Source organism: Rattus norvegicus, chromosome 1 (assembly GCF_036323735.1).
Source record: "Rattus norvegicus strain BN/NHsdMcwi chromosome 1, GRCr8, whole genome shotgun sequence".
Taxonomy (NCBI): Eukaryota; Metazoa; Chordata; class Mammalia; order Rodentia; family Muridae; genus Rattus; species Rattus norvegicus.
Window position 1 is genome coordinate 29472657 of NC_086019.1, and position 23639 is coordinate 29496295.

General features: G+C 38.7%; 1 pseudogene; it reads right to left on the reverse strand.

Annotated features, from left to right (window-relative positions):
- Window positions 1-8538: 8538 nt before the first annotated feature.
- Window positions 8539-11364, reverse strand: LOC108348508 (60S ribosomal protein L7a pseudogene; annotated as a pseudogene).
- Window positions 11365-23639: the final 12275 nt, after the last annotated feature.

The window sequence follows — 23639 nt, forward strand, 5'->3', positions numbered from 1 at the left end:
AATAGAGTCTATGAAAATGATAAGATCCTGGACAGATGTCAAACAAACCCTAAGAGAACACAAATGCCAGCCTAGGCTACTATATCCAGCAAAACTCTCAATTAACATAGATGTAGAAACCAAGATATTCCATAACAAAACCAAATTTACACAATATTTCTCCACAAGTCCAGCCCTACAAAGGATAATAGATGGAAAACTCTAACACAGGGAGAGAAACGATACTTTCAAAAAAGCAAGAAAGCAATCTTCTTGCAACAAACCCAAAAGAAGAGAGACACACAAACATAATTCCACCTCTAACAACGGAAAGTACAGGAAACAACAATCAGTATTCCTTAATATCTTTTAACATTAATGGACACAATTCCCCAGTAAGAGGACATAGACTAATGGACTGGATACGTAAAGAGGACCCAGCATTTTGCTGCATACAGGAAACACACCTCAGTGACAGACACTACCTAAGAGTAAAAGGCTAGAAAAAAATTTCCAAGCAAAAGGTCTCAAAAAAAAGCTGGTGTAGCCATTCTAATATTGAATAAAAGTGACATTCAACCAAAAGTTATCAAAAAAGATAAGGAAAGACCCTTCATACTCATCAAAGAAAAAATCTACCAAGGTGAACCCTTAATTCTGAACATCAATGCTTCAAATGCATGGGTACCCACATTTGTCAAAGAAAGTTTATTATATCTTAAAGCATACATTGCACCTCACACAATAATAGTGGGACACTTCAGCACCCCACTCTCAGCAATGGACAGATCATGGAAACAGAAACTAAACAGAGACACAGCAAAACTAACAGAAGTTATGAAGCAAATGGATTTAACTGATATCTATACAACATTTTATCCTAAAACAAAAGAATATAACTTTGCAGCACCTCATGGTAACTTTTCAAAAATTGACCATATAATTGGTCATAGGAAAGGAGTCAATAGATAAAAGATTGAAATAATTCGATGCAGACTACCAGATCACCATGGACCAAGGCAGGTCTTCAATAACAACAAAAAGAACAGAAATCCCACATACACATTGAATATTGTTCTACTCAATGACAACGTGGTCAAGGGAGATATAAAGAAAGAAATTAAAGACTTTTTAGAATTAATGAAAATGAAGATACAACTTACCCAAACTTATGGAATACAATGAATGCAGTGCTAACAGAAAAATGCCTAGTCTGAGTGCCTCCAAAAAGAAACTAGAGAGAGCACACACTAACAGCTTAACAGCACACATGAAAGCTCTTGAACAAAAAGAAGAAAATACACCCAAGAGGAGTAGAAAGCAGGAAATAATCAAACTCAAAACTGAAATCAACCAAGTAGAAACAAAAAGGACTATACAAAGAATCAACAAAACCAGGAGCTGGTTCTTTGAGAAAATCAACAAGATAGATAAACCCTTAGCCAGAGTAACCAGAGGGCACAGAGACAGTATTCAAGTCAATAAAATCAGAAATAAAAAGGAAGTCATAACAACAGAATCTGAGGAAATTCAAAAAAATCATCAGATCCTACTACAAAAGCTTATTCTCTCAACAAAACTGGAAAATCTGGATGAAATTTACAATTTTCTAGACAGATACCAGGTACAAAAGTTAAATCAGGATCAGATAAACCATTTAAACAGTCCCATAACCCCTAAAGAAATAGAGTTCAGTCATTAAATTAAACTTTTAATCAGTCATTAAAAGTCTTCAAACCAAAACAGCCCAGGATCAGATAGGTTTAGTGCAGAATTCTATCAGATCTTCAAAGAAGACCTAATACCTCATAGTTTTTCAAACTATTCCATAAAATAGAAACAGAAGGAACACTACAAAATTTGTTCTTTGAAGCCACAATTCTGCTTATACCTAAACCACACATAGACCCTACAAAGAAAGAGAACTTCAGACCAATTTCCCTCATGAGTACTGATGCAAATGTACTCAATAAAATTCTTGAAAATGGAATCCAAGAGCACATCAAAACTGTGACCAAGTAGGCTTCATCCCAGGGATGAAAGAATGGTTAAATATATGGGAAATCCAACAATGTAATCCACTATATAAACAAACTCAAAGGAAAGAAAAACACATGATCATCTCAATAGATGCTGAGAAAGCACTTGACAATATTCAACACCCTTTCATGATAAAAGTCTTGGAAAGATTAGGAATTCAATGCCTGTACCTAAACACAGTAAAAGCAATATAGAACAAACCAATAGCCAACATCAAGTCAATGGAGATAAATTTGAAGCAATCCCACTAAAATCAGGAACTAGTCCTAGCCAGAGAAATTAGACAAAGAAAAGATGTAAAGGGGTAACAAATTGGAAAGGAAGAACTCAAAATATCAGTATTTTCAGGTGATTCGATAGTATACCTAAGTGACCTCAAAAATCCCACCAGAGAACTCCAGCTGATAAAAGAAACTTCAGCAAAATGGCTGGATATAAAACTAACTCAAACAAATCAGTATCCTTCCTCTACTCAAAGGATAAACAGGCTGAGAAAGAGATTAGGGAAATGACACCCTTCACAATAGTCATAAATAATATAAAATACCTGATTGTGACTCTAACCAAGTAAGAGAAAGAGCTGTATGACAAGAACTTCACATCTTTGAAGAAAGAAATCAAAGAACATCTCAGAGGATGGAAAGATCTCCCATGTTCATGGATTGACAGGATTAATATAGTAAAAAAAAAAATAGCCATCTTGCCAAACGCAACCTACATATATAATGCAATCCTCATCAAAATTCCAACTCAGTTCTTCACAGAAATAGAAAGAGCAATTTTAAAATTCATTTAAAAAAACAGGAAAACTATTTTCAACAATAAGAGAAGTTCTGGGAGAATGACCATCTGTGACCTCAAGTTGTACTACAGAAAAATAGTGACAAAAAAGCCGCATGATATTGGTACAGAGGCAAGCAGGTAGATCAGTGGAATAGAATTAAAGACCCAGAAATGATCCCACATACCTACAGTCATTTGATCTTTGCCAAAGAAGCTAAAGCCATCAAATGGAAAAAAGACAGCATAGTCAAGAAATGGTGCAGGCTTAAGTGGAGGTCTGAATGTAGAAGAATGAAATTTGACCCATTCTTATCTCCTTGTACAAACTTGAAGTCCAAGTGGATCAAAGACCTTTACATAAAATTAGATACACTGAAACTAATAAAAGAGAAATTGGAGGAGAGCCTTAAACACATTTAGGCACAGTGGAAAACTTTCTGAACAGAACACCAATGGCTTATGCTCTAAGATCAAGAATTGATAAATAGGGCTTCATAAAATTGCAAAATTTCTATAAGGCAAATGACACTATCAATAGGACAAAACAGCAACCAACACATTGGGAAAATATCTTTACCAATCCTACATCTGATAGAAGGCTAATAATATCTAATATATACAAATATCTCAAGAAGTTAGACTCCAGAGAATCAAATAATCCTATTAAAAATGGGGTATGGAGCCAAGCAAAGAATTCTCTACTGAGGAATACTGAATGGCTTAGAAGCACCTAGAGAAATGTTCAACATCCTTAGTCATCAGCAAAATGCAAATCAAAACAACCATGAGACTCCACCTCACACTAATAAGAATGGCTAAGATCAAAAACTCACGTGACAATAAATGAGGCAAGGATGTGCAGAAATAGGAACACTCTTCCATTGTTGACTCATACAACCACTCTGGAAATTAGTCTGATGATTCCTCCAAAAATTGGACATAGTACTACTTGAGGACCCAGGTACACCCCTCCTGGGCATATACCCAAAATTTACTCCATCATATAACAAGGACACATGCTCCACTATGTTCATAACAGCCTTCTTTATAATAGCCAGAAGCTGGAAAGAAATCAGATGTCCTTCAACAGAGGAATGCATACAAAAAATTTGGTACATTTACAAAATGGTGTACTACCAAGCTATTAAAAACAATGACTACATAAAATTTTTAACAAATGGATGGAACTAGAAAATATCATCCCGATTGCGGTAACCCAGTGACAAAAGAACATTCATGGTATACATTCACTGATAAGTGGATGTTAGTCCAAAAGCTTGAAATTCCTAAGAAAGAACTCACAGATCATATGAAGCTCAAGAAGGAAGACCAAAATGTGGATGCTTCATTCCTTCTTAGAAGGGAGAATAAAATACACACAGGAGGAAATACCGGGATAAAGAATAGATCAGGGACTGAAGAAAAGGTCATCCAGAGACTGTCCCCAATGGGGGATCTATCCCATATGCAACTACCAAACCTAGTCACTATTGGTAATGCCAAGAAGTGCTTGTTGACAGGAGCCAGATATGGATGTCTCCTGAGAGGCTCTGCCATAGCTTTATTGATACAGATGAGGATGCTTGCAGCTAACCATTGGGCTGAGCATAGGGACCCAATGGTAGAGTTAGAGAAAGGACTGAAGGAGCTGAAGGGGTTTGTAACCCCTTAGGAAGAACAGTATCAACCAATAAGACCCCACCGAAGATCCCAGGGACTAAACCACCAATCAATGAATACACATGGAGGGGCCTAAGACTCCAGCCCCATATGTAGCAGAGGATGCCATTGTCCAGCATCAATAAGAGGAAAGTCCCTTGGTCCTGTGAGGAAACATTTCCCCAGTATAGGGGAATGCCAGGGCATTGATGTGGGAGTGGGTGAATGGGAGTCGGAGCATCCTCATTAGAAGCAGGGCGTGGGGTATTGGGTATTAGGAGTGAGGGAAAGCGGATAACATTTGAAAGGTAAGTACATAAAGTATCCAAGAAAAATAAAATTAAAAAAAAAGAAGTTGGTTTTAGAAAATCTAAGCCTAGGGGTTGGGGATTTAGCTCAGTGGTAGAGCGCTTGCCTAGCAAGCGCAAGGCCCTGAGTTCGGTCCCCAGCTCCGAAAAAAAGAAGAAAAAAAAAAAAGAAAAAGAAAATCTAAGCCTATAGTGAAGTCTGTACTTTCATATTATCTGACTCTAAACATTGAATAATTGACTGAATAATTGACTTTATTTAGTTAATAAAAGTAAGCATTTATTTTTACTGGATGTGTATTCCATAACTGTAATTCATATAACACATTTTAATTTTACCACTACAGTGACTATACAGTTATATTAAATTACATACTAACATATATTTCTTAGTTACTGAAATGTTATATTCTCTTTATCACTTGGATACACTCTTTGAGGAACTATTTGCCTAATTTTTGTTGTTCTGGATATTTTTCTTACATTTTTGCATATGTATGTATATATGTGCACATATATATGTCAACATGATGACATTTTCATACATATACAAACGTGCACATATACACACACATATGGAAATGTGCTTTACAAATCCAAGTTTCTAGTTTTACTAGTGATTTAATGAATAGGTTTTATGGATAATGGTTTAATATGTTTTAATTTCCTTTTACTTTTTAGCACCAAATATATATCATTTTGAAAGTGGCCCTCACTATAACACTATGACCATCTTGTGTATTTTCTTGTTATTGTCTTCATTCTGCTTGAATATCAGATTTTATGAATGATATTGTAAAAGAATTAGATTAAACTCATTTCACATGGGCACACCCTAGTGTCTTACAATGGAAAACAATAGTGTTTTTGAGTGAATCTCTTTCAGGACTTTCTTATTTTTTCCTCAATTATTTATTCTTTGCTTACTTATCATTATAACATTTTTTAAGCTTATAAGAATTTCTGATACTTGATGATACATTGGTCACCAATTTTTTTGTTTAATATTTCCCTGGATCTATTGAGTCCATGTATTAAGGAATAGTGATTATTGCTTCCCGTTATATTCATATTTGGATGTGAGGTTATGTTTGTGTGCTTTCATTCTCTTTGTTTTGTTGCCAAGACGATTAGTTTCTTGCTTCTTCTAGGGTATAGCTTGCCTCCTTATGTTGGGCTTTACCCTTTATTATCCTTTGTAGTGCTGGATTTGTACAAAGATATTGTGTAAATTTGGTTTTGTCTGGAATATCTTGGTTTCTCCATCTATGTTAATTGAGAAATTTGCTGGATATAGTAGCCTGGGCTGGCATATGTGTTCTCTTAGGATTTGTATGGCATCTGCCCGGGATCTTCTGTCTTTCATAGTCTCTCCTGAGAAGTCTGGTATAATTCTGATAGTTACATCTTTGTATGTTACTTGACCTTTTGTCCTTACTGCTTTTAATATTCTTTCTTTGTTTCACGCATTTGGTGTTTTGACTTTTATGTGGCAGGAGGAGTTTCATTTCTGGTCCAATCTATTTGGAGTTCTTTAGTCTTCTTGTATGTTTATGGGCATCTCTTTCTTTAGGTTAGGGAATTTGCTTCTATGATTTTGTTGAAGATATTTACTGCCCCTTTATATTGGGAGTCTTCACTCTCTTCTATACCTGTTATCCTTAGGTTTGATCTTCTCATTGTGTCCTGAATTTCTTTGATGTTTTGGGCTAGGAGCTTTTTGCATTTTACATTATCTTTGATGGTTGCATTGATGTTTTCTATGGTATCTTCTGCTGCCCCTGAGATTCTCTCTTCTATCTCTTGTATTCTGTTGGTAATGCTTACATCTATGACTCCTGATCTTTTCCTTAGGTTTTTTTAATCTCCATGGTTTTCTCTCTTGTGCTTTCTTTATTGTTTCTATTTCCATCTTTAAATCCTTGATTTTTTTTCCAATTCCTTCACTTTTTTCGTTATGTTTTCCTTTAATTCTTTAAGGAATTTTTTGTCTTTTTTCTTTAAGGGCTTCTACTTGTTTACTTGTGTTGTCCTGCATTTCTTTAAGGGCGTTATTTATGTCCTTCTTAATCATCATTAAATGTGATTTTAAATCTAAATCTTGCTTTTCTGTTGTGTTTGGATATCCAGTATTTACTGTGGTGGAAGAACTGGGTTCTGATGATGCCAAGTAGTCTTGGTTTTTGTTGGTTACATTTCTGTGCTTGCCTCTCACCATCAGGTTGTCTTTGGTGGTAGTTCAGCTTGCTTTCTCTGACCATGGCTTGTTTCTCCTGTATGCCAGTGTATCAGTACTCCTGTTTTGTTTCAGTCGGATCTTGGAACAGAGAACTGTTCCTGTGTTTGTGTGATCTGAAGCCTCCATGCAGGTTACTTGGTACAGAAGGTTGCTCTTACCTCTGCTTTCAGGTATATAGGAGCTCCTGGGAACTGGCTTTCAGCTCTTGGTGCAGGCAGAAACCTGCAGGGTCCTATCCCTGATGTCTCCTAGATCCCTGTGCCCATAGGGCACAGATGGCACTAGGCAGTTTCCTTTTGGGTCAGGAATGTGGGCAGAAAGTAGTTGTCTCTCCTGAGGTCTCAGGACTATCTGCACTTCTGAGGGTCCAGCTCTATCCCCCTGTAGGATTCAGGTGCAAGGAGCTGTGGGACTCTTTCACTTCAGTTCTGGGTGCATGCAGGAAACAGCAAGTTTCTCCTGTTGACTGCTCCTAAATTCCTGTATCCAGAGGCCACTATGCAGGTTCCTCTTTGGTCAGGCATGTGAGGAGAAGTGGGCAGAAGTGGTGGTCTCCCCTGAGGTCTCAGGATTATTTGCACTTCTAGGAGTTCAGCTCTCTCCCTCATGGGATTTGGGTACAGGGAGCTGTGGGACCGGTTCAATTCAGTTCTGAGCACAGGCAGAAACCAGCTAGGCTTCTATTTTCAAGCATAGCAGAGTATCATTAATAATGTGAGGATTTGGTGCTTGCCCGAGGGATGTGCTTAAAATTGTACAGTTATTGGTTGGCCATTCTATCAGTCTCTTCCATATTTGTCCATGCATTTCTTTTAAACTGGACAAAATTTTGTGAGAAAAGTTTTGTTAGTGTGTTTGTGTCTTTATCTTACCAGTTGGATTCTGACTGGCTACAGTAAGTAGCCACTTCTGGCTCAATGTCCCCACTGTGAAAAGTCTCAGGTAAAGTCACTGCCATGGACTCCTAGAAGTCTCCACTAACCTAGCTCCCAGGAATGACTTAGACATATTCCCCAACTACCTAGCCTTGCCAAGCAACTGATTTCCATTCTCCCATCCTATGTCCATCTCTCCTGTCTCTCCCAAAACCTGATCCGATCTGATGTTACCCTTTCTTTCCCCATCCCCTCTCCCACCCAGTTCTTTCCCTTTGTCTGCCTCCTATGACTATTTTTCCCCCTTCTGAGTGAGATTCAAGCATACTCACTGGGACTTTTCTTCTTGTTTTGCTTCTTTGGGTCTGTGGATTGTAGCATGACTAGCCTGTAATAAATATGGATCTATTTGCATTTGGAACATGCATCCACTTAGACAAGCAGCATTTGTTGAAGCTGTTTTCTTCTTTGCATTGTATAGTTTTGACTTCTTGGTAAAAATAAATAGATCAAGTGTCTGTAGGGTGAGCTTATTCTGCATTAAGGATCTGAGAGAATGATTCCATCAGGTAAATAAAAGTTACATTTACACGACATGTAGGATTGTCTTAAACTAAGGGAATCATAGGTAAAAGAAATGTAAACAGGGGTAGTCGTGTGCTCTGGGAGGCTTATACAGGAAGGGAGATGAAGGCATTCGAGAAACAAGGGTCATCAACAGAATTAGAGTCAACACCAGAATTTATATATGTGAGAATACATAATGTTTATACTTCTGGACCTATGTGACTTCACTCAGTGTACTTCCCCACACTAATTTCATCCATTTGCATGGGAATTTCATTTTTCTTTATATTATAATGAAATTTTGTTGTATCTATCAACCATGTTTTTTATTATTGTCAATTGTAGATAGACTTGTGGGTTGATTCCATTTCCTAGCTATGGTGACCAGAATTATAGTAAATATTGACATGTAAGTGTCTCTTAATTATGACATAGAGAAGAATATTCTAGTTGTTTTCCCAGAATTGTTATAGTTGCATAGTTCCATTTCTAGTTTTTGAGGTTTCCAGATCAATTTCTAAAGTGGCTATACTAGTTTACTCTTCCACTAACAGTAGATTCCTTCTTCCTCAAGTCTATGCAGTATTTGTTAACAGTGTAGTCTTGATGATACTCCTTTTAATGGGGGTGGGGCTGTAATCTGAAAGTTACCAACACTTTACTGATAGCTAATGGTGCTAAATGTTTTTAAAGAATTTCTTACCAATTTGTAGTTTTGGATTTTCTTTTGAGACTTTTGTAGCCCATTTCTAGTTGGCTTGCCTTTTTCTTTTTTTTTTTTTTTTAAAGATTTATTTATTTATTATATATAAGTACACTGTAGCTGTCTTCAGATACACCAGAAGAGGGCATCAGATCTCTTTACAGATGGTTGTGAGCCACCATGTGGTTGCTGGGAATTGAACTCATGACCTCTGGAACAGCAGTCGGGCGCTCTTAACCGCTGAGCCATCTCTCCAGCCCCGGCTTGCCTTTTTCTTATTGTTCATTGTTTTGGAATATTTTAGTCAGTAGTCTCTTGCTATATATAAATATCTCCCATGGTGTGACTACTTCTTTTCTTGACTAGTAGCTTCTATGGTTGTAAAAAAAACATTTAACTTTGCTGAAATCTTGTCAAATATTGGTCTTATTTTCTGCTCTTTAGGAATTCTATTTAGAAAGCTTACCTGTGTCTATATGTTGACATGTGCTCCTCATCTGAAGATATGTGGTTGCTATTGAGACTTTTGATTCATTTAGAGTTGAGTTTTATACAAAGTGGGAGATAAGGATCTAGTTTTTTCTGCTGTTAAAATCCAGGCTTCTAAGCATCAGTTATCAAAGATGTAATTCTTTCTTCAGTGTATGAATTTTAGCATCTTTGTCAAATTTCGGGGTTGTAGACTTGTGCTAGGGACTTATATTCTCTTGACATATTGTTATGTTCTATGTAGTTTTATGCTATGTTAATACTATGATTCTGCACTATAACTTGGAATTAGACAATGATAACTCTGACAGTCATTGTTTTATTTACAATTGCTTTTTATACCTTTGTTCTTAAGTTTTCATGTAAATTTTAAATTTCTATTCTATACCTATAAAGACTAACCCTGGAATTTTGATTGATTTTATGTTGAATCCAAATAGTGTTTTGCATCATGACCATTTTCTTTTTTTTTAATTTTGTAATTATATTTATGTACAGAAAACTTAAGTGTACATTTAACCCAGTTTAGTGGCGAGTTCTTTAGCCTTTGCCTTTTCCAGTTGGCAATGCAAGCCATAGACTTAGGACCCAGGACGTTGCCTCCTCAGTGGCGGCGGATCTTGTCGTATGTGTCATTATAATTGGTCCTAATAGCTTCCACCAGCTTAGTCAGAGCTCTCTTGTCTTCCAAGTTAACCTGTGTGAAGGCAACAGTGGTACATGTCTTCCTATGGACCAGGTGCCCCAGCCTGACCTTTCCCTTGATGATGCAGTAGGGCACCCCCATCTTTCAACAAAGGGCAGGCAGGAAAACCACCAGCTCAATGGTGTCTACATCATGGGCAATCACTACTAGCTGAGCCTTCTTATTCTCCACCAAGGTGGTAACTGTATTGACCCCTGCTCGGAGGACAGGTGGTCTCTGAGTTGGGACTTCCCCTTTGCCAGCAGCTTTCTTCTCAGCACAGGCCAGCAGCCTTTGCTTCTTCTCCTGCTTTCTCTCTGGCCTGTACTTGTGGGCAAGCTTAAGCAGTTGAGCTGCTGTTTGCCAGTCCAGGGACTGAGTGAACTGGTTGATGGCAGGAAGTACTTTGAGCTGCTTGTAGAGGATGGCTCTTTGCCGCTGCAGTCTGATGTAGCGGGGCCATTTGGCAAAGTGTGTGCGATCTCTTTTGGGCTGGATGTCCTGCCCAGTGCCGAAGTTCTTAGGCCTTTTCTCAAACAAAGGATTGACCACCTTTTTGGCCTCCTGTTTCTTGACCACGGTGGGGGGCCGGGGCCACCTTCTTCCCCTTGGCCTTCTTTCCTTTGGGCATCTTGCTCGGCTGGAGGAGAGAGCATGACTATTTTCATAACATTAATTCTTCTGATTCATGAGCATGGGAGGCCTTTGTTTTCTATTGATTTCTCAATTTCTTTCTTCCATGTCTTAAGGTTTTCAATGGAAAGGTCTTTAATTTTCTTGGTTAGGTTTATATGCAAGCATTTTATCAAATTTTTTTGTTCCCTTATTGTGTGGTTCCCATTCTTAGTTTCTCGGTGACTTTTACCACGAAATTATTGGATTTTGCCATATTTTTCTGCATATATTGAGATAATCCTGTGATTTCTGTCTTTGAGTCTATTTTTGTTTGAATCACATTATTTTATATAGGTTGAATCATCTTGAACTTCTGGAATAAAGCCATCTCTATCACATTGAACATTTTTTCAGTAGTCTTGAATTTGTTTTGCAACTATTTTGTTGAAAAGTTTTGTACCCGTGATTATCAGGGAGATTACTCTATGTTGGTCTTTGTAGTATCCTTTCCTGGCTTTGTATCACTGTAACATTGTATCATAAAATTTTGGAAGCTTTCCTAGTTTTTCTATATTGTGAAGTAATTTGAATAGTATTAACATGAGTTATTTTTTCAAAATTTTAGTAGAATTGTGTAGTGAATCCCTTGGACCTAAGGGTTAATTTAGTCAGGAAACTTTTTTATTACTGCATTGAGCTCACTGCTAGTTAAGGATGTATTTATTTTCTTCACCTTGTTTCAATTTTTGTATGACACATATATCTAGAAAGTAATCCCTTTCTTTTAATTTCCCAATTTAGTAGAATATAGATTTTTAGGGTATATATATATCCAGGATTTTGTAAATTTCATTGTTACCCTCCCAAACCTTCAACTCAAATTTTGTCTTGCTTATAGCATGTGCAGGGATAAAGATGTAGCAGAGACTGAGCTCACAGCCAACCAATGAATGCCTCAACTTGAGACCTATCCCATAGGAGAAAGCCAACCCCTGGCACTATTAATGATGCTCTGCTATGCTTCCGGACAGGAACCTAGCATAACTGTCTCCTGAGAGGTTTCATAGAGGCAAATGTAAAAACCTACAGCCAAACATCAGGGAGAGCTTGAGGAGTCTTGTGGAAAAGTCAGGGTCAGAGGTGGGCTTGATGGAGGGATTGAGGATACCACAAGAAAATTGACAGAGTCAAATAGCCTGGGACCATGGGGGCTCATAGAGACTGGGATACCAACCAAAGAGAATGCAGAAGCTGAAACCAAGTCCTGTTGGGACTAGATGTCCCAGGGTGGGGTGGTACTCAAGGGGAGGCCCCTTTCTTTCAGGATAAGGGAAGGGGGTAATGGGGATAGGGATTTGAAGGATGGGACTGGACTGGAAGGAAAGGAGGAGCTGTGATCAAGATTTAAACTGAATAAAAAATAAATTATTGAGAAAAAATAAAATAAATTATTTTTCATGTAATATATCCTGATTACTGTTTCTCCTTCCCCTGCTTCTCCCAGTTCCTCCTCCTGTCACCTCTCGTTCAATCCTTTCTGCGTCTTCTTGGAAAAGAGTTGGCTTCTAAGAGATATCAACAGAACTTAACAAAATAAAGCAGTGGTTCTCAACTTTTATAATTCTTTGGCCCTTTAACACAGTTTCTCAACTTTAAGACAGTTGTGCTGACCTCAACCACAAAATTATTTTTTCTGCTATGTTATAGCATAATAGTTTGCTACTGTTATGAATCATAATGTAAATATACCTGTTTGCAAATTTTCATTAGGCCCCCAAAGGGGTCACAATCTACATATTGAGAACCAGTGAAATAACACATAAGATAAAACAAAATCCATCATGTCAATGTTGGACAAAATAAGCAACAGAAGGAAAAAGCCCAAGAGTAACAAGGTTCAGAAACCCACTCATTCACAAGCTCAGGAATCTCATAAAAACACTAAACTAGAAGCCAAAATATGTATACAGAGGACCTGACACAGACCCATGTAGGCCTTTCACATTCTGCTTCAGTCTCTTTGGGTTTCTATGAGCTTGGCTCAGTTGATTTAGAGGGCCTCTTGTTGTCCTCTATTCCCTCTGGCTCTTTCAGACGGTTTGCCTCCTCTTCCAAGGTATTCCCCCAGCTCTGAGGGGAGAGCTTTAATGGAAACATCCCATTCAGAACTCAATATTTCAAGGTTCCCCACCCCTCACTTTTCTTAATGTCTGGCTTTGGGCCTAGGGTCTCTATCAATTTCTATATGCTGAAGGAAGAAGCTTTTCTGATGATGGCTGAATGAGGTCCTGATCTATAAGTATAGCAGAATGTCATTAGGAGTAATTTTAAAATGATCCCCCTTCTTATTAACTTGGATCTACACTACCTCTGTCTTTTCTTTGTGAAGTAGTTTTGTTGGTGTTATTTACATTTTTAGGATTCTTTATTGGATAGTTTATGTGTTTACATTTCAAATGTTCCCTTTCCAAGTTCCTCCCTCCCCCATTTCCCTTCCCCTTGCTTTTATGAGGATGTTCCCCCCTCCCATCCACCCACTCCTTCCTCAAGGGCTTTCTCCTCATTTTGATGCCAGATAATGCCATCCTCTGCTATATATGCAGCTGGAGCCATGGGTCCCCCTATGTGTACTCTTTGGTTGGTGGTTTAGTCCCTGAGAGCTCTGGAGAATCTGGTTGGTTGATGTTGTTCTTTGAAAACCCCTTCAGCTCCTTCACTCCTTTCTCTAACTCCTCCATTGGGGTACCCATGCTAAGTCTGATGGTTGGCTGCAAGCATCTTAATCTGTATCAGTAAGACTCTGGAAGAGCCTCTAAGGAGACATTCATATCAGATTCCTCCCAGCAAGTACTTATTGGCATCAGCAATAGTGACTGGGTTTGGTGGCTGCATGTGGGTGAGGCAGTCTGGATGGCCTTTCTATTTCATTAATTTCCTCTTTGATCATACTTGTTACATTGTCAATCACTTTGGGGTTTTATTTTTGTTTTTCCAAATGCTCAAGGTACAGTGTTTAGCTGTTTATTTGAGATCTAACTTTTCTCTTAGGGCTGCATTAATTGAATCCTATAAATGTTGATATGTTCATGTTTTCATTTCTATTCAGTTCTAGGAATTTTTATTTTCTCCCTAAAAATTTCAGTAGCCCATTTATCATTCAATAATATGCTACTCAAGCCTCATGAGTTTGTGTGCTTTCTCTAGTTTCTCATTTTGGTTATATATGCATTGTTCCATTGTGGTTACACAGATATATTTCAATTTTCTTCTATTTGTTAAGGTTTTTTTCTGTGTTCTCAGACATGTTCTAGTTCTGAAGAAGCTTCATAAGTTTCTAAGAAGGATGGGTAATCTTTAGTATTTAGAGGAAATGTTTTGAAGAATCTGGCAAGTCTATGTCATTTATGATTTTATTTAACACCAACATTTCTCTTTGTCTTTTGTCCAGGGATGGTCCATAATTTCATGGTATTGGGGTATTGATATCTACTATTACTGGGTTGGGTTAATCTGTACCTTTATAACTAGTAGCATTTTTAATGAACTGAGACAAACCCATTTGATGCATATATATGATCAAGAATTTTAGTGTGTTCTTGATAGCTTATTTCTTTACTTAGTACAAGGTCCCCTTCTTTTTCCTTACTATTCTGCAGGATGTTAGATTAGTGATAGCTGCTTCACTCAGATTTTCATTTGCTTGGTGGTGCACCTTTTTCATCCTTTAAGGTTCAGGTGTTTTCCATTTTTAGTGATGAGGTATGCCTTGCCATAGAATGCTGGGAATACAGATGCTTGCTACCACCTGTGTTTGTTATGTGGGCTCTGGGTAATGTATTCTTATATTTTTGTGACAAGTGCTTTCTGTGCTGAACTCGCTCCTCAGCTCTTCAAGTGAGATTTAATTTGTACTTTAGGCCAATGTGTACAGAGTCAATATTACTTTAATATATAGTACGTCATACACTCACCACACACACACACACACACACACACACACACACACACACAAACACGAAGTCATAAATGTCACAAAAACAATTTGTCTTTGCTGCTTATTTTATTTTACAGGTATCACTGTAAAGACATGAACTAAATGCCATTAAACTTGTAGACTCCAGTAGAAGTTAAACTTCCTTCGTTCTTTCCCCTCTGAGACTGTGGAAAGCCCTGTTTTTTCCTGTTTCTCTCTCCACTTGACTGGCAGCTTCTTGCTCAGTTCCAAGTATGAAGGAGAAAGTGTTGTCCAGGAGAACAGGACACAATTTCAGGGTGATCTCAAAGTAAATACTTTGTATGATTTGTCCATTTTTTGCTCCTTACTTTTGGTAGAATATTTTGTAATTATAAAATCTGTCACAGTAGTAGGAAGAGACTATCTAGTTTTCTCATAATAATGAATTTATTTCATAATATTTGTTCATATGAGTTCTTATGTAAAATAATTAGAATTACATATAAGTAAATTTCTATATCATTTCTCCTTTCTTCCTCTTTCTTTCTTCCTTCCTTCCTTCCTTCCTTTCTTTCTTTCTTTCTTTCTTTCTCTCTCTCTCTCTTTCTTCCTTTCTTTCTTTCTTTCTTCCTTTCTTTCTTTCTTTCTTTCTTTCTTCCTTTCTCTCTTTTTTTTCTTTTCTTCTGTCTTTTGAGATGGGGCCTGCTATACAGGTTAGGTTAACCTCCAATGTCTGTTCCTTATTAGGGGATTAGAAGAGTGTGCCACAAGAATTAACCTGTATTCATTCCTTAAATTAATTATTTTTAAAAGCTTAAACACTTAACATTACTTGTATGTGTTGTGTGTGTTTACACATGTTCATATGTGTGTGGGTGCCATAACATAGAGAGTGGGAGTTGATACTGAGTTTTACATGTGTTTTTGTGTGTTTACACATGCTCACATGTGTGTGGATATTATGCATGCAGAGGGTAGAAGTCGATGTTATGTGTCTTTTCTGACCCTTCTGTCACTGAGGTTGAACATGAGCTTCAGCAGATCAACTAGCCTAAGGAGTCAGATATCTCCATGGATTCCTCCATGTCCTCCTGAGTGGTGGGACACAGGCAGTATCCATACTCACCCAACTTCTTTTTTTAAACATTTATTTATTTATTCATTCATTCATTCATTTATTTATTTATTTATTTATTTATTTATTTATTTATCATTTTTTACTTATTCACTTTACATCTTGCTCACTGCCCCTTCTTGGTCACCCCTGCACAATCTTCTCTCTTTCCCCTCCCCTTCTCCTCTGAGTGGGTGGGGTTCCCATGGGGAAACTCCAGTCTTGCACATCAAGTCTCTGTGAGGCTAGACACATCCTCTTCCACTGAGTCCAGATAAAGCAGCCCAGCTAGAACATATCGCATAGACAGGCAACAGATTTTAGAATAGAACCTGTTCCAGTTGTTCAGGACCCACATATGTGCTATATATGTGTTGATGCCTGCACCGACATGGCACCAAGATCTGGGCGTAAGCCTGTGGGAATAAAAACACACACACACATTCGGGTCATTCTTATCATAAGAATGCCAAATCTGAAACTTTATTCACCAAATATATACCCCGAGTTCACCAGGTGGAATATTCCAGGAAACACAGTGGGAAAACCTAGCTTAAGGCTTCAGGAATAAAGACCAAACATGTGCCCCAAATTTACTGGGGAGAAATCCAGGAAGACCAGCCTAAGTCCTAGGAACAAAGACTGAGAACAAAAGATAGGAACGAATGGACCATCACCCAAGTGTACGCTGGGGGTCTGTCCATACTTGGCCAGGGCATTCCTTTGTTAGGAACAAAAGGCTTCTACATGCAACAGCAGGGCTCAGCAGGGGTCAAACACTGCAGGGGACCCAGGAGGGTCCAACAGCTATGTGTGGCCTAGGTCTAGTCTGTGAATGTTCTTTGGTTGGTGGTACAGTCTCTGAGAGCCCCAAGGGTTCAGGTTAGTGGACTCATTGGTCTTCCTGTGGAGTTTCTATCCCTTTAGTGGCTGCAGTTTTTCCTCCTATTCTTCTGTAAGAGTCTCCAAGCTCCATCCACTGTTTGGCTGTGGGTGTCTGCATCTGTCTGAGTCGACTGTTAGGTGAGGCCTGTCAGAAGACAGCCATGCTAGACTCCTATCTGCAGGTATAACACAGTATCATTAATAGCATCAGGGATTGATGCTTGGCCATGGATTGGGTCTCCAGTTGGGCCATTCTCTCAGTCTCTGCTGCATTCCTGGTCTCTGCATTTCTTGTAGCCAGGATAAATTTTGGGTTGATAGTTTTGTGGATAGGTTGCTGTCTCTATTGTTTCACTGGGCTTCCTGCCTGGCTACAGGAGGAGGCCTCTTCAGGTTCCACATCTCCAGTGCTGTGAGACACTCTCCTTGATTCTTGGATGTCTCTCTTATCTTATTTCTCGGTTTCTTCCTGGTGATGTCCCCTACTCCCCGCCCCCAGCAGTTGCAGATTTCCATTCATTTTTGTGGCCATGTAGTCATTCCTCTTGTCTCTCCCCATACCTGATCCTGAAGGACCACTATCCCTTCCCCATCTCCTCTCCCACCCAGTTCCTTCCCTCCTTTTGCCTCTTATGACGATTTCATTCCCGCTTCTAAGTAAGATTCAAGAATCTTTGCTTAGGCCTTCCTTCTTGTTTAGTTTCTTTTGGACTGTGGAGTGTAGCATGGGTATCCTGTATGTTACAGCTAAAATCATAGGTGAGTACAGAGCATGCATGTCCTTATGGGACAGGGTTACCTCACTCAGGATGATATTCTCAAGATTTGTTCATTTGCCTGCAAAATTCATGATATCTTTGTCTTTAATAGTTGAATAGTATTCCATTGCATAGATGTACCACATTTTCTGTATTCATTCTTCAGTTGAGGGACATCTAGGTTGTTTCTAATTTCTGAATATTATGAATAAAACTGCTATGAATGTAGTTCTTTATAGGAAGCTGGAGCATCTTTTGGGTATATGTCAAGGAGTGGTCTAGCTGGTTCTTAAGATAGAACAATTCCCAGTTTTCTGATAAACTGCCAACGTGGTTTTATAAGTTTGCATTCCCCCTAGCAATGGAAGAGTGTTCCCCTTGTTCTACATTCTTACCAGCATGTTCTATCACTTGAGTTTTTGATCTTAGCCATTCTGACCAGTGTAAGACAGAACCTCAGAGTTGTTTTGATCTCCATTTCCCTGATGACTAATAACTTGAACTTTTCTTTTTTATTACTATTATGTTATTTTATTTGATTTACATTCTCAAAGTTGTGCTTCTTCCTGATCCCTGTTCCTGACTGCTTCACCCTCTCTTCCCACATCTGAGAGGGTGCTTCTCCACCAGCCCAACTACTCCCACCTCATTCCAGTCAGCATCCTTCTTCCCGGGGGTATCAAGTTTCCACAGAATTAAGTGCACCACTTAGTCCATAAAAGGCAGTCCTCTGCCTCACATGTGCTCCAGTCATGAACCAGTCCATGTATGCTCTTTGGTTTCTGGCTTAGTGTCTGGGAGCTCTAAGAGATCTGGGTTAGTTGTCACTGGTGTTCTTCCTATGGGGTTGCAGTCTCCTTCAGCTCCTTCAGTCCTCTAGTTATCCCATAATGGTCTCTGACCTCAATCCAATGGTTGGCTGTAAGTATCTGCATCTATCTCAGTCCATCGTGGAGCGATGCCAAGCTCCTGTCTGGATGCACAATATGACTTCAGTAATAGTGTCAGGATTTGGTGTGGGTGCGTGGGATGGATCCCAGTTGGGACAGTCATTGGGTAGCCTTTCTTTTGTTCTCTATTCCATTTTTGTCGCTGCATTTCCTTTAAACTGGAACAATTATGCGTTAAAATTTTTGAAGACGGGCAGGTGGTCCCCTACTTCAGCAGGGGCCATGTTTACTGAAAGCAGTCTCTACCAGTTCCACCTCCCTACTGTTGAGCATTTTGGCTAATTTCATCACCATTGAGTCCTGGGAGCCTCTCACATCCCAGGTCTCTGGGTCTTTCTAGAGCTTTCCCCTGCCACCCAACCCCACTGCTGCATATTTCAATTCATTCTCCTGGCCCTCTGGGTGTCCCTCCTGTCTGGTTCCATACCTGATCCTGCCCCCTCCTTCTTCTCTTACTCCTACTGTCTCATAGCCAGCTTCCTCCCTCCCTCTGCCTCTTTTGTTTATTTCATTTCCCTTCTAAGTAGGTTTCAGGTATCCACACTTGAGCCTTCTCTCTTGTTAAGCTAACTATGGTCTTTGAGTTATATTATGGGTATTCTGAAATTTTTGGCTATTATCCACCTATCTGTGAGTATATACCATACATGCTCTTTTGTGTCTGGGTTACATCACTCAGTACATGGACCCGTGGTTTGGTGGAGCATCATTTGGATATATGCCCAAGAGTACAGGTGGGTCTTCAGGTAGATTTATTTCCAATTTTCTGAGGAATCTCCAGATTGATTTTCAGAGAGGTTGTACCAGTTTGTGATCCCACCAGCAATGGAGGAGGGTTCCTCTTTCTCCACATCGACCCCAGCATCTGCTGTCTCCTGAGTTTGATGTTAGCCATTCTGATTGGTGTAAGGTGGAATCTTGGGATCATTTTTATTTGCATTTCCCTGATGACTCAGGACTTTGAACACTTCTTTACATGCTTCTCAGCCATTTGAGATTCTTCTGTAAATTCTATTTAACTCTGTACCCCAGTTTTTTGATTGTGTTGTTTGTTGTTTTGGAAGTTAGCTTCTTGAGTTCCTTTTATATTTTGGATATTAGCCCTCTATTGGATGGGGAGTTAGTGAAAATCTTTTTCCCAATTTGAAGGTTGCCAATTAGTCCTATTGGTTATGCCCTTGTCATTACAGAAGCTTTTCAGTTTGAAGTGGTCCCATTTATCAATTCTTGATCTTAGAGTCTGAGCCATTGGAGTTCTGTTTAGGAAAAATTTCTTCCTGGGCCAATGAATTGAGGTTCTTTCCCACTTTCTCTTCTATTAGATTCAGTGTATCTGGTTTTGTGTAGAGGTTCTTGATCCACTTGAACTTGACTTTGTGCAAGGTGACAAATAGGGATCTCTTTTCATTTTTCTACATATAGACTGCCAATTAGACCAGCACCATTTATTGAAGATGCTTTCTTCTTCCATTGTACATTATTTTGGGCCTTCTTGTCAAAGATCAATTGTCCATATGTGGGTGGTTTTGTTTCTGGGTCGTCAATCCTATCCCATTGATTGACCTGTCTGTCTCTGTACAAATACCATGCAGCGTTTATCACTATTGCTCTGTAGTACAGCTTGAGGTCAAAGATGGTGATTCCCCCAGAAGTTCTTGTATTGTTAAGAATTGTGTTTAATATTCTGGGGGTTTTGTTTTTCCATATGAAATTGAGAATTGCTCTTTCCATATCTTTGAAGAATTGAGTTGGGATTTTGATGGTGATTGCATTGAATCTATATATTGCTTTTGGTAAGATGGCCATTTTTACTATGTTAATTCTATCAATCCATGAGCGTAGAAGATCTCTCCATTTTCTGAGGTCTAGAAGAATTCTTTCTTGAGAGACATAAAGTTGTTGTCATACAGATCTTTCCCTTGCTTGGTTAGGGTTACACCAATATATTTTATATTACGCATGGCTATTGTAAAGGGTGTTATTTCCCTAATTTCTTTCCCAGCCACTTATCATTTATATAAAGAAGGGCTACTAATTTCTTTGAGTTAATTTTGTATTCAGCTACTTTGCTGTAGCTATTTATCAGCTATAGGAGTTCCCTGGTAGATTTTTTTTTTGGGTCACTTGTAAGTAAAATCTTATCATCTGCAAATAGTAATTCTTTGACTTTTCCAATTTGTGTCCACTTGATCTCCTTTAGTTGTCTTATTGCTCTGGCTAGAACTTCAAGTAATATATTGCACAGATAGGAAGAGAGTGTGAGGCTTTGTCTTGTCATTGATTTTAGTGGAATTGCTTTAAGTTTCTCTCCATCTAACTTGATGTTGGTTATTTTCTTGCTGTATAATGCTTTGATTGTATTTAGGTACGTGCTTTTTATCCCTGATCTCTCTAATACTTTCAACATTAAGGGGTGTTGGATTATTGTCAAAGGCTTTTTCACCATCTAATTAGATGACCATGTGATTTTTTTCTTTCTGTTTGTTTATATGGTGGATTATATTGACGGATTTTCATATCCCTGTGAACCCTATTTGATCATGATGGATTATGTTTTTGATGTATTCCTAGATTCAGTTTGTGAGTATTTTATTGAGTATTTTTGCATCTACGTTCATAAGAGAAATTGATTGAAGTTCTTCTTTGTTGAGTTTTGTGTGGTTTAGGCATCAGGGTAATTACAGTCTCATAGAATGAGTTTAGCAGTGTGGAATAGTTTGAGAAGTATTGGTATTAGCAAGAATTGTGCACTAAAATCATCTGGCCCTAGGTTTTGTGGGGGAGGAGTACTTTTAATGACTGTTTCTATTTCTTTGGGGTTATAGGGCATTTTAAATAGTGTATCTGATCTTGATTTAACTTTAGTAAGTGGTATTTGCCTATAAAATTGTCAATTTCATTAAGATTTTCCAATTTTGGAAAGGCTTTTGAAATAAGACTGATTTCAGCCCTGATTTAGATTATTTCTTACCTTCTACTCCTCTCTGTTAAGCTCTTTTTTTTTTTTTTGTTGAGTTTTCACTTTGTAGTTTTAATTTGCTGGTAAAAGAACTTTCCTATTTCTTTATGGAGGCACTTAGTATTATAAACTTTCCTCAACCCAATGCTTTCATTGTGTCCTGTAAGTTTGCATATGTTGCGCCTTCATTTTCATTGAACCTAGAAAGTCTAATTTCTTTATTTCCTGACCCAGAGATCATTGAGTAGAGAGTTGTTTAGTTTCCAAGAATGTAGGTTTTACAGTATTTCTGTGGTTGTTGAAATCCAGCTTTAACCCACGGTGGTCTGATAAGTTTCAAGGCATTATTTCAATTTTCTTCTACCTATTGAGGCTTGTTTTGTGACTGACTATATGGTTAATTTTATAGAAGGATCTATGAGGTCCTGAAAAGTAGGTATACTCTTTTGTGTTTGTGTGAAATATTCTATAGATGTCTGTCATTCCCATTTGTTGTCAATTTCCATGTTCATTAATGTCTATTAGCATCATGTCTATTTAGTTTTTGTCTGGATATCCGGTCAATTGGTGAGAGTGAGTTGTTGGAGTCTCTCACTGTGTGTGTGTGTGTGTGTGTGTGTGTGAGAGAGAGAGAGAGAGAGAGAGAGAGAGAGAGAGAGAGAGAGAGAGAGAGAGAGAGAATAGAGTTTGTGTGTGATTTCCCTGTTTTTGTTGGTATGGAATAACTTATTTCCTGTGTTTTCTTTGATGTAGTTTCCTTTCTTGGGTTTGTAGTTTTCCTTCTAGTATTTTCTGTAGGGCTGGGTTTGTGGCTAGATGTTTAAATTTGCTTTTGTCTTGAAATATCTTGGTTTTTTCCCTTTATGGTGATTGATAGTTTTGCTTGTTATAGTAGTCTAGGTTGGTACCTGTTGTCTTTTAGAGGTTGCAAGATATCTGTCCAGTCCCTTCTTCTAGCTTTTAGAGTCTTTTTTGAGAAGTCAGGTGTGATGTTTATAGATCTGCCCTTGTATGTTACCTGGCCACTTTCTTTTACTGCTTTTAATATTCTTTCTTTGCTATGTAGATTTTGTGTTCTGATTATTATGTGCCAGTGTAAGAACCTTGTCAGAAATAGCAGGCTAGCTCCCCAAGGGCTCACAGCTAGACTGAAACCTTCCATTCTGCCCATGACTGCCTGGGGTGAAGACTGATAAGGAAATGTAGGAAACCCGGAACTACCCTGCCTAGGGTGAGGACAGAGAGGAAGTGACTTAGAGAAAAGACAATGCCAGTAAATGCCACAAATTCCATAAGATGGGCAGGGCAGGGCCAAATGAAGGAGAAAACCTTCCCATTCAAGTTGACTAATAATTTTAAATGTTCTTCAGGGTAACCAATCGCAACCAACTTGTCCAACTCAGGCGGCTGCTGAATTCCCCACCAAAATGTTTATAAAAGTGTGTGCTTTTGTGAGCTCAGGGTCTCCTCTTGTCTCCATGCTGGGGGACCCTAACGTACATTGGAACAATAAACCTCTTACGGATTGCAGCGATTCCAGTCTCTGTGGCCTTGAGTGGGTGTCTTCCGAGGGACTCTTACATCTGGTGTGTTCGCCAGGAAAACCTGCTCGGGACCCAGATGCCGTGGATTGGAGGACCGCTTGAGCACGGTAATGTGGGATCTCTGTTTGTCGTCTCTGTCTGTGTGTATTGTGCGCGTGGTTTTTGTTGTTGTTGTTGTTGTTGTTGTTGTTGTTGTTGTTGTTGTTGTTCTAGCAGCCAAGGTCTGTAGTTTTGGTTTGATCTGAGGTTGCCAGAGCGGTGGGCAGACTCAGAGGACGCTCTGGTCTCCCGCTGGGAGAAGGAATCCGATAGGGTTCGTCTCCATCTGGGCACAGGGGGCTCCCACCCCTGGCCATCTGAATCTGTTTTTCTTCTGTGCCAGTTGCCGCGTGGTCGGGTTCTGTTTTTCGTTTGTGTGCGTGCGTATGTGCGTGCGTGTGTGTCTTTTTAGTTTTTGTTTCGTTTTTGGAACTTGTTGACTGTGGACTCAATTCCAGAGTAAGTTGACAGGTAACCTGAATTCTGTAGCGCT